Here is an 18,392-nt window from a genome sequence, read left to right as displayed (position 1 = left end):
AATGTGTAAAGCTTGCATAACGATATTAAAAATTTGAAAATATTTGCTCAACATGAGTGGAAGGTTAGAAATTTACACAGGCCAAGTCCTTTTAAAAAATCCCTCAAATGAAACAAAAAACCTCGCCCTTTAATGCTTGCCCCACACTATGAGTCAAAAAGTATGCATTTGTATTTAAGTAGTGAAAGAATCAAATGTTTTTTTCACTAAACAATGTGGTGCATTTACAAAAGTTCTTTCCCTATAAAGATGTTGTATCCTAATCAAGGTCACCATCAACTATATTTCTCAAAATATACCGAAGTATGCCAGGAACAAGTGAATAGGAATATGTGCCAACCAACATGCATATTGGATACTTTTTATAGAATCTATAATTGAAAGAAAAACTAGGAAATTTTGCCAATAAACATATATTTGAGATTTAGTAGTGAAAATGAAATGCATTGGTGCATGGATGGTCCTATGAATTTCAATGGGTCAATTAAATGTTAGGATTTATTAGCATATTAGATACTTTTATAAAATATACAATTGCAAGAAAAATTGAAAATTTTTGCCAATAGACATATTATGAATGATATTGTGAAAAAAATTCTACAACTTTAAAAGGTGGAACTCTCATCAGTTTGAGAAGAATCATAGAATCTTAATTTATTTCTCAAAATGTTGGCAACTCTAAATAAAATTTCCTCTTTTAAGCAATCATTTGATAAAAAGGAGGAACTCTCATCAATCCAAGAAAAATCATAGAATCTCAATTTATTTATGAAAATATTGGCAACTATGTCTAGGAACTTTACATATTGTGTTTTCCTTTTACAATTAAAAAAAAAAGTTTTGTTTTTGCCATCACTTGATCCATCCTAAACTCCATGGAAAAATGAATAGATACATATCTCCTAAACTCAATGGACAAATAAATGAATAGAAATATATAACAAACCACAATGAATAGGAATATAAATTTACTTCCTGCAACAGGTATTGGGATGGAAATAAATAACTAATTAATTAATTGATATTGCATTGTTATAGATATGGATGATCAAATTTTACATAATTTGTCCAATAAGACCTGTATTTTCTCATTGCTATTTCAAACCAAGGTAGGCTTCATGTTCCCATTATTGTGACGAACAATTGAATTTTCAATATCCAAAAACTCCACACTTGGGTTGTGTATCCTTGGCCGAATACATGCTAGGAGCTATTCAGAGGAAGGTCAAGTTGTAAAATGTAATCAAATTGGGAGGCAATGTTCCAAGCTTCCACAATACCCTATCCTCCCTGTCTTCATTCTGAGACATGCAATAGATCCACAAATCAACAATACCATGTCCTTGTTTTGAAAAATGCAATAAATCCACAAGTCAGTATACATGACTACAATTAAGAAAGCTCATAAAGAAGAATAATTGAATTTTATTATTATTTATTGTTTTTAAAGAGACATTTTATATAATGATAATGAGATACAAAGATTGGTATAAAAACTAACCGTGCTTTGCCACTTGTAATAACTCACGTTTCTTCCATTCTTTTAAGTAAAAAACATTCATCGTATATGCCCAAGCATAAGCATTGAGATACTACCATTTAACTTTCCTTGGAGGTTGACAAACCAATGTCCTTGTTTTGAAAAATGCAATAGATCCACAAGTCAGTATACATGACTACAATTAAGAAATCTCATAAAGAAGAATAATTGAATTTTATTATTATTTATTGTTTTTAAAGAGACATTTTATATAATGATAATGAGATACAAAGATTGGTATAAAAACTAACCGTGCTTTGCCACTTGTAATAACTCACGTTTCTTCCATTCTTTTAAGTAAAAACATTCATCGTATATGCCCAAGCATAAGCATTGAGATACTACCATTTAACTTTCCTTGGAGGTTGACAAACCAAAGTGCAAACAAAGTTTTTTGTACCACAATATCATCATTTAAAAAGAGAGGATATTGTCCAACTTAGCGTAAAATTGAGGTAAATAAAAGCAAAAATGATTTAGAATAGATAAGTATTTTGGATTTCGATACTTCAAATTGGAAAAGTTGTTACCAAAGTGGTTGGATGATCTCCCTTGAAATAACATTCTTTCATTGCTACAAATCAAGCTATCTAGGAACTAGACAATAGGAAGAATTTATCCATTTGTAATCATCGACATTTTCAACATTCATGTATTGTAGCTTTGTCTGGAGGGTTTTCTGAAAACCACATCTGCATAGCCCCAAAATTCAATCTATCTGTTATAAGATGAAAAACATGTTTCAATCTAACTGTTATAAGATGAAAAACATGGTTTTCAGGTTCCCGATAGAAACAAAAAATATGTTGAGGTATATGTTGAATGAGAACAAAAAGAATGACCCATAACCAAAATAAAACATAGTATGACACTGAAATTAGATTCATACCTGGGCATTTATTTTGGATGAATTCACCATGAAAAAAGTAGCTAGCACATTGTCAAAAATTAATGCATAATGATAACTAGCGTACCCCCTAAGCAAGGGAAGGAAGCACTAGAAAGAAATAGTTAAAAATTTGATTATATGTAAATGTATTGAATGTAAAATCAACAATTCATATAAAACAAGTATCGCATTAGTGAGAAGCTAGAAATTATGCTCTAGAAAAAGTTACATAAAACATTATAACTTGTATTGGTCAATGTGAAATTAACAATGGTTAATAGGCAAATTGAATCATCTAGTTTTGCTTTGGAAGAAACTAAGTTTAATTAATAGACGAAATAAGCTTTTCCCAGACTTTTTGTTTGTCAATTTTACCCAACATATGGTAGAAATTAGGCTTCATTATTAATTACACCGTGTTGTTAAACTATTCATTTATCTAATGGTTTTACTCGTTGTATTTATAATTTGTGTAAAATTTACAAAGGATGTCATTTTTTATTATTATAACATGTCAATTATAAATATTTGTTAATATAATTTTATTTTGAGTTTGAACTTCTAATTAATTAAAAAATTGTAAATTCTTTAGTGTCATACTATTAAAATATGTTTATTATAATCGTTTTCATTTTATTATATTTATGATTAATTACATTGTGTGAAGGTTCTTGTTCTCACACCTCTGTAGGAATTTACAGGGTAAGTTCTTCAGACAGAACACCAAAGGACACCGCTCACAAACAGATCACAGATCAATACACTAGTATTTTTGACATGGTTAAAACCCTCAAAGAGGGAAACAGTCCACGACCTGAGCCAACGCGGCCACTTCAGGCAATTTATTAATAAAAGAATGAAAATTTACATAAGCTTCTCTCATGGACAGTTACCCTACAAATGACCCTCCATGCTCTTTAAATAGAGATCATGGACCAATCGGGTGTTAAGCCATAGATCAAGTGTCGGTAATACCGAGGAGAGAATGAATCGTCAGATCACTACATATCGTGACCGTCAGATTGTAAGTTACAAAATGTACATAGTAAAGAAACACACTTAACCTAACTCTATACTAGACCAAGTTATACTTAACTATTTCCTATGTGTCGGAATATCCTAACATCCCCCCTTAAGAACAACTTGGGATAGGATTGAAGGATTTACAAATATGACACAATAGGAGAAGGAAGGAGGCACTAGAGCGTATCCCCCCTTAGTGACAACTTCCTAAACTCCAACCATAAATCGAAGTTTAGTAAACTTCGCCTCTGTGAGAGCCTTTGTAAAGATGTCTGCAACTTGATCATCTGTTGAACAATATTTCACTTCAAGAACATGGTCGTGAATGAGCTTTCTGATGAAGTGCATGTGCAATTCAATGTGTTTGTTGCGCTGATGTTGGACTGGATCTTTACATAGTTGAATAGCACTTTGATTATCACACCAAAGTGTAGTCAGATGTTGTTGCTAAAAGCCAAACTTTGACAAGATCTGACGAAGCCACAAGGCTTCCTTACTAGCTTCTACGGCACCACGATACTCTGCTTCTGCTGAAGAAAGAGAAATGGCACCTTGTTTCTTGCAAGCCCATGTAATAGGTCCTGAACCAAGAGTGAACACATAACCTGCAGTAAACTTCCGATCATCAGGGTCACCAGCCCAATCAGAATCAATGAAACCAACTAATAGAGGAGATGCTTCGGCACTGTAATGAATCCCAAATTGAACTGTACCTCGAACATAACAAAGTATTCTTTTAGCTACTTTCCAATGACTTTCATGTGGGTTTTGCATAAACCGAGCAACAAGGTCGACGACAAAGGAAAGGTCAGGACGAGTATGGGAAATATACAAAAGTTTTCCTACAAGTTGACGGTATAAGGTAGCATCAACTTCAGGAGAAGTACAAGTGACTGAAAGTTTGACTCCTGACTGAAAGGGAGAAGGGGTTGGCTTACAGTCTTCCATGTGAAAATGGCGTAGAATATCACAAGCATACTTGGACTGGGAAAGGGAAATACCTTCCTTGGATTGCAAGACTTGAAGGCCAAGAAAATAATGTAAGTGTCCTAAGTCTGTCATTTCAAACTTCCTTTTAAGGCTAGACTTCACATGGTTTATAAGGTTGGGATCACTACCAGTCAGGATAAGATTATCAACATAAAGAACAAGAATGATAAGAGACTTGCCCACTTTCTTGGTGTAGACAGTATTATCAGAATGACACCTAGAAAAGCCAGTTTCTAAAAGAAAGTTATCCATTTTGGCATACCAAGCTCAAGGAGCTTGCTTGAGACCATAAAGGGATTTCTTAAGCCGACATACAAGGCTGGAGTCTATTTGTATAAAGCCAATAGGTTGTTCCATATAGATTTCTTCATGCAAGTCCCCATGCAAGAAGGCAGATTTAACATCCATCTGATGGACTTCCCATTTGAAAGAGGCAGCAAGGGAAAGAACAAGGTGGATAGAGTTCATTTTGGCAACAGGGGAGAAGGTTTCATTGCAGTCAATGCCTTCAACTTGTGAAAAACCCTTAGCAACAAGACGAGCTTTATGTTTATCAACTTTCCCATCTGGTCCATACTTAGTTTTGTAAGCCCATTTGCATCTAACAAGTTTTCGTCCCTTTGGTAGAGGAACAAGATCCCATGTATCATTTGCCAATAATGAATGATATTCTTCATTCATAGCTGCTTCCCAATCTAGATGGCCTGAAGCTTCTGCAAAGGTGTCAGGATCATAATTCACTGAAGCTTGAGCCAGTAAAGAAGAGGCTCAATCAAATTGAGAACGTGTACATCGCTGATCTGTAGGATCATCGGCAAGATCACCTGCTGCATCCCGAGTAGCATAGACCTATTTTGGAAGCTGAGGAGCTGAAGGAGGATCCTGAGAAGGTGGGGGAGGATTGTCATGATCGCTTTCATCATCTGAAGAAGAAATATTTTCAAAAGTAGAAGAGATAGGGAGAGGTGGCACATCCTCCGAACTAGGCTCGTAGGCAGATATATTTTCAGCAAACTTTACATCTCTTCTAATGATAACATTTTTGGACTTAAGTGAAATAATTCTATATCCTTTGACATCTTCAGAATATCCAACAAAAATACATTTTTCACTCCTAGGTTCTAAAGCTATATGTTTCTCATCTGGAATATGGGCCCATGCTTCACTTCCAAAAACACGAAAGTGACTTACATCTGGTTAAGTTGAGCTCCACGCTTCTTCTGGAGTGATATTATTTAAAACCTTAGTAGGAGTGCGATTTATTATGTAATTTTCACAGTTAATTGCTTCTGCCCAAAAATTAAGACCAAGTCCTTTAGATTGAAGCATACAATTAGCCATTTCCTTTAAAGTGTGATTCTTCCTTTCAACGACACCATTTTGTTGTGGAGTATATGGAACAATATGTTGCATTTGAATTCCATTCTCAGTGCAAAAGTTGATGAATTTGTTGTTAACATATTCTCTGCCATTATTAGATCTTAGCTTAAGAATTTGATGTCCAGATTGTTTTTCAACAAAGGCCTTAAAGGCCAAGAACATGTTAAATACACTCTTGAGTTTCAAGAAGTATACCCAGGTGCGTCTGGAGAAATCATAAATGAAAGTTAAGAAATACTTGTAGCCAGAGAATGAAACAACTGGAAGTGGACCACATAAATCACTATGCACAAGCTGTAAAGGGGCTAAGGCGTGCCAAGAGGCACGTTTTTCAAAACTATCCTGGTGATGTTTTCCAAGTACACATCCGGAACAAACACCATCTCTGCAAGATACCATTGGAAGACCTGTCACCATATTTTCTTTACATAGATTCTGAAGGGAGCGATAGTTTAAGTGACCAAATCGCTCATGCCAAAGTTTGCTCACTTCATCGTTATGAGCAACAAATACCGAGGGAAGATTTGATGACCCAAAGTTGTGAAACTTATACAACCTTGTAGAATCATTATCAATGCTAGTAGCTAAAATCTGTCTAGGATCTCGTAGGTCCTTAATTACAACATCGTGAGGTGAAAATTCAACAATTTTACCTTCACCTGAATGAGTTATCTGATATACAGATAGAAGGTTGCAGGATAAGGTTGGAACACATAATACATCATTAAATTGACCATTGTCTATATGAACAGTTCCAGTCCCTACAACACTAAGAGATCTATCATCACCAACATATATATTTTTGGTGATACAATCATTTAAAGAAGAAAACATGTATTTGTTTTTGGCCATGTGATAAGAAGCTCCAGAATCAATGAGCCACTCATGAGAATGAGAAGAAGAAGATACATTTAGTGCATAGCTAGACTGAGATGCTTGACAACCACATGCAGAAAGTGCTATTCCTAAAGATGAAGTTGAAGTTGAAGAGTGCTCCAAATGGATGTTATGCTTCTTCATTGCTGCTTCCAAGGCTTCCATCTTCTTAAAGCATTTGGATTCTAAGTGGCCATCTTGATTACAAAAGTTGCAATGTCTATCAGCCTTCTTCCCTTTGCTTTTATTTGTCTTATCATTTTGTTGAAATGATTTTTCATTTTGAGGCTGAAATTGCTTAGGACCCTTGTTTGGTTTAGGACCATTCCTTTTAGGATACAACTTCTTAGGATTCTTTGAATTTGGTTACTGCTGGGCGGCTAACACTTTCTTAAAATAGTTTCCAAGATTAAGAAGACCAAGGTGTAAGAGTTTTTCTTATTCTCTTATTGAAGAATCACAAAAGGAATCAAAAGAAGGGGACTTGTAGGCTTGTCTTTGAGAAATGAAGGCTTCTCTTGTAGAATGGAAGGTGGAAACAAACACAGAATAGGCTGGTCCCAACTTAGTAAGAATGAAATATATAAGGTTACTATCTTCTTTCTTAACCTTAACACCTTCCAAGAGAAGTCTAAGGGTCTTGAACTTGGACAAAAAATCTTCAATGCAAGAAAAATTATTGGGGTCCAATGTAAGCAACTCATTTTCGAGTTGATGGGCTTTAAGCTCATTTTTAATTCCAAAAACCTTAGTGATTTGTTTCATTGCTTCCTCAGGAGTATCAAGTTCTGCAATATGAAATCTAAGATCTGGAGAAATAGACATCCCTATCAACCCTCGTGCTTGATCTTGCCTATTTTCCCATTTAGCTGCCTTATCTTCATCTTTCGGTTTGGTTTCTTGGCCTGAGGCTATTCTGTAGAGACCTTTACTTCTAAGTAAATCCACAATGTAGGACCACCATTGGAAGTAGTTGGTGCTGTCAAGAATAACTTGGCATGGACTTTCCATTTTAACAAAAACTAAAGCTATAGATGCTGAAACTAAGTGTTCCAATGGAAAGATCTCGAAAAATTAGGCTGGTTCAAAAAAACGGCTCTGAAAACGGCTTCCGGATGAAGAAGTTATGGTTTTTTGAAGAAAATTTGATGAAGATGCCGACGAAGTGCAGGAATGTGCGGAAATGAATGATAATGTTATAAAAAAAACAACCCCCTTTCCAAACTTAATCTAATTAGCTCAACAAAAAGAAGACTTGAACTCAAGACCTCTACTCTCATAAAGTAGCTTTGGACCAAGTGAGCTAAATTAAAAGTTTAGTAATTTTTGGAAAAGAGGCAGGGTTTTTTTTTTTAGTCGCTGAAGCTTTGGGCTACGTGCTTAGTTTGAGAAAGCTCTTTTTCCCTACAAAACAAAAAACACAAAACTCAACACGGACATACAAAAAAAGCGAACCTTGCGGCTCGAAGTTAGCTTTAGCCGAAAACTAAATATTTTCCTCAATGTTTCTGATTTTCCGAGATGACACTAAGGCGCAGCAGAAAAGCGCATACACATGAGAAAAATCCTTCCTTTCTGTTTCTGATTTGCTCAGATCGCACAGAGTCGCAGGGCAAAGAGCATTACAAAAATGAAAGGTATAGATCCGGTAATTAAAAAAAGCTAAATAAACCGAAATAAACAGAGAGAAAATAACTGTAAACTGCAAATAAACACTGTATACCTCCAAATCTTAAAAATGACGTAGCTAGGGCTACCGGAAACCTTTTCGCGTGAAACGAAAGGGGTTCCTCATTGGAACAAATGCTCCTAACACAATAGAGCAGTCCTCTCGACCTGAAAGTAGTCAGAAACAGTAGATCTAGGAAACGACAGTCGGATGCAGTTCTACCGGCTTTAGATTTGGATCACCAACGGACGCGGCCCTGAAATAGCTCTGATACCATGTAGGAATTTACAACATAAGTTCCTCAGACAGAACACCAAAGGACACCACTCAAAAACAGATCACAGATCAATACACTAGTATTTTTGACGTGGTTAAAACCCTCAAAGAGGGAAACAGTCCACGGCCTGAGCCAACGCGACCACTTCAGGCAATTTATTAATAAAAGAATGAAAATTTACATAAGCTTCTCTCATGGACGGTTACCCTACAAATGACCCTCCATGCTCTTTAAATAGAGATCATGGACCAATCGGGTGTTAAGCCACAAATCAAGTGTTGGTAATACTGAGGAGAGAATGAACCGTCGGATCACTACATATCGTGACCGTCGGATTGTAAGTTACAAAATGTACATAGTAAAGAAACATACTTAACCTAACTCTATACTAGACCAAGTTATACTTAACTATTTCCTGTGTCTTCTATATATTTTTATTTTAAAAAACTTAAATAAACACAAATATTTTGCCTAAATTATATACTAAAATTAAAATAAGTTAAAGGTAGAATTAAAATTGAAATAAGTCAAGGATATGGGCATGTTCTGTTTAGTACAAACAGGGGTTAAATTTGATGGATCCCCCACTTATCAAGGAAATTTTTTTATGAAAGTTTTATTTTTAAATTGTTTTTCACATGACTAATTTCATCTAAATTCTGCAAATTATATTCATAATTACTCTCAAATAAAAATAGTAAATATAACTATTGTTACTCTCAACAAGATTCCGAATAGGATGTTGTTTCTCCCTCTACTCCCGCAGAAAATCCAACTTGCGTCCTGCCAAGATCACCCCTCCCCCGGCTGCTGTATGTTTAGACGGGATCAAGCTGAAGGACCGTATTGAAAGCTTACAATCCCGCGCACTAATTGGGAAATGGAATTTCCCCGAAATGAACGACGTCTAAATTAGGAAATGGCTAGGAGCTAGGTGGCGGTCGCTCATAGGGTACACCCCTACCATTGTCCGTCTAATGAAAGACTGGTATAGCTTTCATTTTCAGAAAATGAAGGACCTCTATATCATTTGGAAACTTTCGTGGGTGTATGGACGAAGCTTTCTTGCTCTCCATAGATGGTACATAGGCTTTGACCCGTTGAGAAATACCCCTCACAATAATTACATTTGGGTCAAATTGCCAGCTCTCCCGATTGAACTGTGGACAAGAGAATCTTTAGCACGTATTTGGAATGCTATCGGAAAGTTTGTCTATGTCGATATTTGGTGCCTGGGAGCAAATGATAAAAGGGTCGCCTGGATCCTGGTAGAAAAAGATTACAGGGGTGGATTTCTGGAGCACATTGATCTATTCTGGGGAGCTTTATCTACCTGTCAAAGGCTAGATCACTGGGGAGTCCCCTTCAAGTGCTCCCTATGTCATAAAACGGGACACCTCAAGCACAAATGTCCGCGGCAAACAAAAGCAAAGACGAGACAAAAAGTTCACAGGGTGTATCAAAACTACCAGGTCAAGACCACACTGTCTGGTTCGGAGGATGATGAAAAGTTTTTTTATTACAGAAGCTCCCCAATCACTAAAATTTCCCCAGCTTGGCCTCTCCATATTTCCTCCTCCCCGTTTTGGTTAGGGGAGCCTTTCCTCCGCCCTTTCTTATCCCCCAGAAATCATAAATCCTCCTCCACAATCTTTTCGAGATCCAATTCGATGGGAAACTTACTCAACTCGGTTTCCAATGTCTTTCCCTCTCAACCCCATCCTCCCCAACTATCTCCAGATATCCCCATCATCTCGCCTTCACCCATCCCGAAGGAAAACACAATCTTGCTCAATTTCTCGTCATCCTCTTCTTCCCCTACTCGATCGGGTCATGTAACTCATATTCTATCCCCTTCTACCATCACTCCCCACCCCCCGATTGTTTCCCATAAATCCTCAAAGGGAAAAGCGCCACTGATCTCGATCTCTCCCCGGTCATCTCCAATCCAATCCCCCACAAACGCACTGGGCAACGATCTGGATATGCTTCTACAGAGGGAGTCTCTTAGCCTGCTGCCCCTCACCATTGATAAACCTCGAATGTCAACTTCCCCTACACTCTATGCACACAAAAAAGTTAGCAACGGCCATCCTTAAAATAGATCTCAGGAGAGCTTACGACTGCATAGATTGGAGCTACCTGAGGTGTCTTCTCATAAAGATCGGGCTAAATGACTAGTGTACAAAATGGATAATGGTATGTGTGGAAGGAGTAAACTTTGCCATACTTATAAACGAAAGTCCTTCTACTTTCTTCTCGGCAGAAAGAGGTCTTCGATAGGGCTGCTCCTTGTCCCCCCTGTTATTCATATTAATTATGGATACTCTAAGTCTTCATCTAAAAAAGGCTGTGGATATGGGGAGCATTGGTCCGCTTTATGTTTCCAGGGGATGTTATTTCTCTCACAACCTCTTCGTGGATGATATCCTAGTCTTTGCTATGCTCTGTAGAAAGTTTTGGCTTATTTTACACGAAATTTTAGTTTCCTTCCAAAAAGCAACAGGTTTATGTATAAATGAAGGAAAATCTTCATTCCATTATGGAACATGTATATGAATGATATGGAATATATTTCTTAGCTGTACAGAATACAGGCTATTTCTATCAAGGAGGGTATGAAATATCTTGGTTTCACCCTAAAGCCCACGGCTTATACCATATCCGACTGGTCATGGATCATCAACAAATTTTATAAGTTGATTTTGGGATGGGAATATAGATGTTTATCTTTGGCGGGCAGGATGATTCTCTCCCAATATGTCCTAACCCGATTATCAGTCTATTGGGCACAACTATATTACTTACCTTCTGCTATAATAAAAAAATTGAACAATCTAATGGCCAACTTCATCTGGGGAGGAGTTAAAGAAAAGAGAAAATATCATCTCACAAATCTAAAAAACATAACCCTCCCAAAGAAAATGGGGGGTTGGGGCATCATGCATCTTCGCAGTTTCAGCATGGCCCTTCTTTGTAAATCACTGTGGAGAGTTGTCTTTGGAGACAGCCTTTGGAGCACTGCTATGAAAATAAAGTATCTCGGGAACAAAGACATCTCTTTTTGGTACAAGAACATATTGCTTGGTTCATGTCAAGGTTCGGCCATATGGAGAAGCTTTAAAAAGGTATCTCAATTCTTCCTTAAGAGACTGATATGGAAATTACATACTCGCAACAACATATTAATTGGCTTTGATCCTATCTTGGAGTACAGACAGATTCCCCTTTCCCCTAACAACTCATCATGTCTCTACATCAGAAAGGCCTGTTCTATTGGTCACAAGTCTTACATGGATGGCAGGGATCTGTTCCTATTTGGAAATCGGCCATAGAGCTGGGTCTTGATGATACTCTAACTGATTTATGGAATAAGACTTTATGGGATATGAAACTCGCGGGTTTTTACAAATCAGAGGAAAATGACAGCATTGTCCTGCAGATTAAGGAAGGAAAGTCCAATGTACTCGTCAAGGATATATACCTCTCCATGATGGAAAATTTTATGGATGATTCTCGAAGAATTTTCCCCAAGTCCTTTTGGAAAACTGGTGTTCCTCTCAAAATCACACTATTTGCATGGCTAGCATTTCATGATAGAAATCTTACTTGGACTAATTTGTAGAAAAGAAATTGGCACGGGCCAACCATATGCTCAATTTTTTTTGCAGAAGCGGAAGACAATTTCCATATTTTTCTCAACTGTCATAAAACACGGATTCTTTGGAATCGGCTGGCAACACATTTCCGTTTTGTTGTCATTGCGCACTCCTCTATAATGGATGCCCTTCAATGGTGGAGCTCCCAGAAAACCGAATGGAGACCTATCCCTCTTTTAGTTTTCTGGTTTGTCTGGAAGTGGAGAAACAAAAGAATTTTTGAAAATGGAAAGGAGGATTTTGGACACATTTATGACAAAATTATTCCTTTTTATTCAACAATTCTTCCAGATTTTCCCCACCAAACAAGATCTCAACACATATCAGCAACAATCCAGTTCTCCAATCCTTGGGCACACTTCGATGGAGCATCAAAAGAAGGCGTATGTGGTTGCGGAGTTTATTTACACATGGCAAAGGATATGCAGTACTATATCTACTGGAATGGTGGAATGGGAACGAGCAACCGAGCTGAGGCAATGGCTCTCCATGGACTTCTCATCTTCTGCACCTTTTTGGAGATTGACTCAATACATATCTATGGTGACTCAAAAGTCATTATAGAGCACATCAATGGAAAACTTTCTATCAAAAACGACTCTCTCATGGGATGGATGAACAGAATTGCAGCTCTTTGGAAACCATCTCGTTTTCCTATACCACACATCAAGCGCTTGCATAATGTGGAGGCGGACAAACTTTCAAAAAAAGGTTTGCAATCCTCTCGAGGTATGTGGAACCTGAGCATCTCTGTTTACTCCATTACATACTTTCCACAGCCTTTCAAAATGCCCGGCATATAGTTGTTGACAGCACTGGTATGTTTCGTCTTTATCCAACAAAATCATGTCCGTAGGAAGCTATTTTGTTTTTTTTCTGCTGTCTATAAATCCGATGGGTCTCCAGCAAGCAGATATATTCAGTCTATAGGATACTAGTAGACAATCTGGTTCTCATTTCTCTTTTGTCTTTTTGCTATCTCGCGGGCAAATCACCCATGGTCTAACTATATTCTCAATCTACAGTATGTACTGCATATATTTTTGACATATAAAATATATATACAACTTTTTCTCCTGAAAAAAAAAACTAGTGTTACCAGTTTAGGGTATATTATCCTGACAAACCTATGTATAAATGATAGCCTAGCACAAATCCTATTATTTTACAAGCAGGAAAACATAATAGAGGTTAAATTGATAGTTTATGTTTCAAATTCATCCACCCATAAGCAAGTGTTTCAACTTATAAATTACATATAAATTACATTCATTTTTCTTTATGCCTTGTAATGATCTATATCTATATATATAGATGTTGAATTGAGATCCAATAGTGATATGTAAATTAATTGTAAGCAATCAAGAAATTGAGTATGGTTGCATTGCTCACAAGAAGTTTGCTATTATTCTTATATGTTCTTCAATAGTTAAATAGAGAGAGAGAGGGAGAGAGAGAGAGATAATACATATACAACAAAAGTCAACACTTTGACTTATCTAACTAAGAGCATAGATCATCTCTAAGTAGATGATACATGAGGTAGCTGAACTCAGTTGAAGACATGTTGCTTTAACTAATTCTCCTAGGTGACTCCATCACCATGCATTGTGTTGCACCTCATCATCATGCTACACCTCACTGTGTTGCACCATGCTGCACCCATCATCACTATGTTGGACCTCATTACCATAGTGTTGCACCTTATGTTGCATCTTCATGTACTGCAACATCTTGTTGTACCTTATCATCTTGCTGCACTCACCAGTGCTACCTCATACTGTACCTCACTGCTTGCCACCATGTGCTTGTTGTACCTTGCTTACAGTATTGCTGTCCCAATTTTCTATTGTTGTTGTCCCATCACAACTGCTATCCAAATTGTGCCATGCCATAGCTACTGTCCCAATTGTATTACTGTTGTCCTATCACAACTGTTGTCCCAATTGTGTCATGCCATAGCTGTTGTCCCAATTGTATTGTTGTTGTCCTATCACAGTTGTTGTCCCAATTGTTCCATGCCATAGTTGTTGTCCCAATTGTATTGTTGGTGTCCCATCATTGTAACATTGCTATACATTCCTAAACCGCATCACCATGTTGTTTAGATGATTTTCTATTTGCTGCATTGGTGGGCAGCCTTTAGGTGAGGCCATCAACAATCCTACCTACTGGCATGCTGCTCCAAATCTGTTTGTTAGAGCACACTGTTGTATCCTCCATGTTATCCCACAGCCAACCCCATAAGGACTGCAACCAGCTTCATGACATCAGTTAGGGTGAGACTCGATACTTATTGATTGCGGCTAGGGATATTTAGAACAACATCATAGGACCTGTGTTTAGGCCTCTACATATAGCGTAATACACTACCCTTTCTTGCACCCAAGACACCTCTATGTAGCCCTAAAACAATCTTCCCTACCTCGGCCTCCCTTACAACAATTTGGCCCTCCAAAAGACCCATGAATGCTGCGGCTAAGACCTTCTGTTTGACTGTGGTTAGGGCATCCTATAGACAGCTTAGGATCACCCTTGGGACAGTGTATAAATCTCTTCCCTGACTGCGGTTTGATTTAATTAGGGCAGCGTATAGGTGTCTACAATTAGGGCTCTTTCTTTCACTGCGTCTAGGGTTAGATCTCCCCTCTAGGATTGCAGCTAGGGCTAAGAAAGGCCTCCTCCATGGCTGCGTTAAACTTCTTCCATGACAAAGGTAAGGGCTCCTTTAGGTCATCCCTTCCGTAGCTTCGTTGGTCTGTCTTCTTTGCTACGGCTAGGGCAACCTCCTTTCCTCCAACGTCTAGGGCTTCCTCTCCTAGATTTCTCTTCCACTAAAAATCAAAAGCGAGTGGAGAGAAATCAAGAGAGGAGTGTGTGCAAAATGACTCTCAAGTCATCTCCTTTTATACTAAAACGTTGAGCACATGTGGGTGTTATTTAGTTGCTGGACGACCTTGACGAATTGTCTTATAACACAAATAAATTCATAACTCCATGAATACTTATCGGAATCAGATGATCTTTAGATCAATCCTACACCTCTCGATGAGAGGGATCCAAGAAAAATATCATCTGCCATAAATAAGATGACCCACATGGAGTTTGTCCCTAGTTTCCAATTTTAACACTCCCTCTCAACTAGGGAGAACTCCATCCGTTGATCCATCTGCCAAACTGTACTATTTCTGCCATCAGTGCCCTGCACTGCTCTACTCTGCTCTATTGTGTTCTACTATGCTGAACCATGAAGAAGAAGAATTGCTCGAGAATGTCTCATACCATTCTCTATGGACCCGAATTCAATTCCATATGAAGAGAGTGTGTCATACCACTCTTACTGACCCTAGATCAGTTCTAAGAGAGTGAGTTATGTCACTCTTACTAACCCAAAGTCAGTTCCAATTGATCCTAGATCAATATCAAAAGGGAGTGTCTCAAACCACTCATACTCATCCCAGATCAATTTCATTGATCCTAGATCAATGGAGGTCATCCTAGAATATGGAGTACAGTAGATACAACGATGCACACATCGATAGTACTACTATGGTCCCTAACCCCATTTCCCTACTCATTGGTCAGATGAGAGGTACTTCCCATGAGTCCCAGACTGCATGGGTAGGATGCTTTGACAGGAGAACCACTCATCCTGTCAATAAGTCGCCACGGGGTATCACAGGGGAAGGCTGAACCATTCACCTTGTACACAGTGCACCATTAGGGGAGGGTGAGTTGCCCTATGGTCGCTTGTTGCTCCAAGAAGTACCCCAAGCCCCCCGGATCTCCCAGAGCTCAATGCATGCATCATGTAGGGCCCTCATAAGAGGGTCTCTCAATGACTCCAAGTCGTTCGGGAAAGTCACAAATTTGACCTTTCCCCGGGGCTTCAACAGAATGTCTACGACCTGTACATCAGTCTCAATGTGATGGAGCCTTCTCGCTCATCGATGTACCATATCCTAGATAAGGTAGTATTTGATGTCTATATGCTGGAGCAATCATAGAATACAAGATTTCTCAACAATCAGATCCCCCCCTGGTTGACACAGAAGATCACGGTGGTATCCATCATGTGTATAAACAACTCACTGAAGAGCTTCCACAACCAAGCATATTCACACGAGATGATACTCATAGCTGTGTATTCAGTCTCAGCGGTGCTTATAGTAACCGACTTCTACTTCCTGCTCATCCAAGATATCGAAGAAAAGCCCAAAGAGAACCAAGACTCAAAAGTGCTCTTGCGATCGTCCACACTGTCTGCCTAATCATCATCAGAATAATCATGCAACTTCATATTTGCGACAGTGTATCTCAATTCATGAGAGATTGTGCCCTGAAGATATCTCAAGTGATTCTTGGCAGCAATCCAATGAGGCTCAACCAAATATGAGTCCAACATGCTAACTCCAAAACATATATCTAGACAGGAGTTCACCAAGAACATCAATGCTAGTATGAGTTTGTGAAACTTAGAGGCATTTCCCAAAACAGGTCCGACATCCCTACCACATAACTTCTGAAAGTTAAGATCCATTGAGGTAGTCACAGGCTTGCAGTTCATCATTTTAAATCCGGAATCCAACTCCCTCTTACTTTTACAAATGAGAGGGTATGCACCTGTCAGAAATAGGTCGTCCTCATAAGGTGTCGGTATGAGAGGTCTATCATCCACAACCTTTAAGCAATGGTTTGGATCGGCTTCACTCCTAGTGAATCTCAGCTTCATCAGACAACTATCAATCCTCTCATATTAAGCCCGAGGTGTTTTGCTTCAAGCCATAGAGGGCTTTCTTCCACCTGCATACATGAGATTCCCGATCATGAATCTCAAACCCCTTGAGTTGTTCCAAACCTGTGGACCTGCTACATGAGGGGAATGGTCCCCTTGTAAGATTTTCCTTCGGTACATCTCGAAAATGTACCTTCAAGCTCCTTTTGAATTCAGGCATACCTGTCACCATCTAACTCACATCGGGTAGGGCCCTATAAAGTAGACCTTCGGTGCTATAGATGAGATGTGTTAACTGACATGGTCCCCAAAGGACTTCCTGCAACTTGATACAAATTTCCAACCCTAAACCCATGAGCAAAATCATATTTGAAAATTCTATTTTCAAACACGTACCTTTCCATCGATCAATGCCACGCTGAAAATTTTGACTTCCATTGCCGAAATGGACACCAGGTTCTTCCCGAGATCAGGTACATAAAGAGATTCTTGTAAATGAATCGAGTTACTCTCATTCAATTAAGGGGTAACATTCCCCACACACTTTCTGGGATAGGTGGCATCGACTCCAAGTATAATCCCACGATTGTTTCCATCTCTACCAAATTAGAGAGAGCACCCTTCTATCTGGTGAAGTGCCTTGAAGCACTAAAATTAATAAGCCAGATTCCCAAAGAGTCTGGGGGAGAGGACCAATATAAGATAATGTTGCTTTATCTTACCAAAGACAACATTTGATTCTTCATACCTGGGTTCCTTGCTTTCTTTGAAGAGTTGGTCGTTTCCTTGATGACTTGCATTAACTGGCATTCCTCCGATCATTGAAGATGTCCATGGAATGATTGTTATCATCATCAAGTGATGTGTCCCTACCATTCAGACACTCCTTCACATAATGGTCGGAATTATTACAACCAAGGCATTTTCTTTTCCTTCCACCCTTAGATTTGAACTTCCCATTGAAGTGATCTTTAGGTAGGCCATCAGAAGCTTCTGTTGCGCCATTCTGATAATATTCTCTGCTTTGACTTCAACCTTGGTGAATTAGAAGAGGGATGAGGAATCCATTGATCCTTTTGTCCTTTCCCAACTGTCTTTGGTGATTTCTCATTCACTCTTGCTTGGGATTTGTCTTCTATGCTTAGAGCAATTTATTTCAATTTTCATAGTTAGCTCAATATATTTTCCCGATTAACAATCACATTAGCATTAAAGTAAATTATAGATAGAACATAAACATAGATCGCAGAAGACAAGCCAAGAAAAGAGGACATAAGATGTGGCACTAGCCAGGGACAAACACCAATGTGGGGAACTCCTTGATCAATTCTTGTTATATGTTCTTCAATAGTTC

The 18,392-nt window shown here is 38.3% G+C and overlaps 1 long non-coding RNA gene across 1 annotated transcript; it reads right to left on the bottom strand.

The window, feature by feature from the left end:
• Positions 1 to 1,110: 1,110 nt before the first annotated feature.
• On the bottom strand, positions 1,111 to 1,686 carry LOC149176009 (uncharacterized). Its single transcript, XR_016258610.1, has 2 exons — positions 1,502 to 1,686; positions 1,111 to 1,342 (listed from the first exon to the last, which is right to left on the bottom strand). It is a non-coding gene; the product is annotated as an uncharacterized LOC149176009 (long non-coding RNA).
• Positions 1,687 to 18,392: the final 16,706 nt, after the last annotated feature.

The sequence above is a fragment of the Pinus tabuliformis genome, chromosome 4_1 (genome assembly GCF_031772625.1).
Source record: "Pinus tabuliformis cultivar Carrire ecotype Pingquan chromosome 4_1, CPIR1, whole genome shotgun sequence".
In the NCBI taxonomy this organism is placed as follows: domain Eukaryota; kingdom Viridiplantae; phylum Streptophyta; class Pinopsida; order Pinales; family Pinaceae; genus Pinus; species Pinus tabuliformis.
The sequence above is the reverse complement of the archived record's forward strand: the minus strand, read 5'-3'. Positions and strand labels throughout refer to the sequence as shown.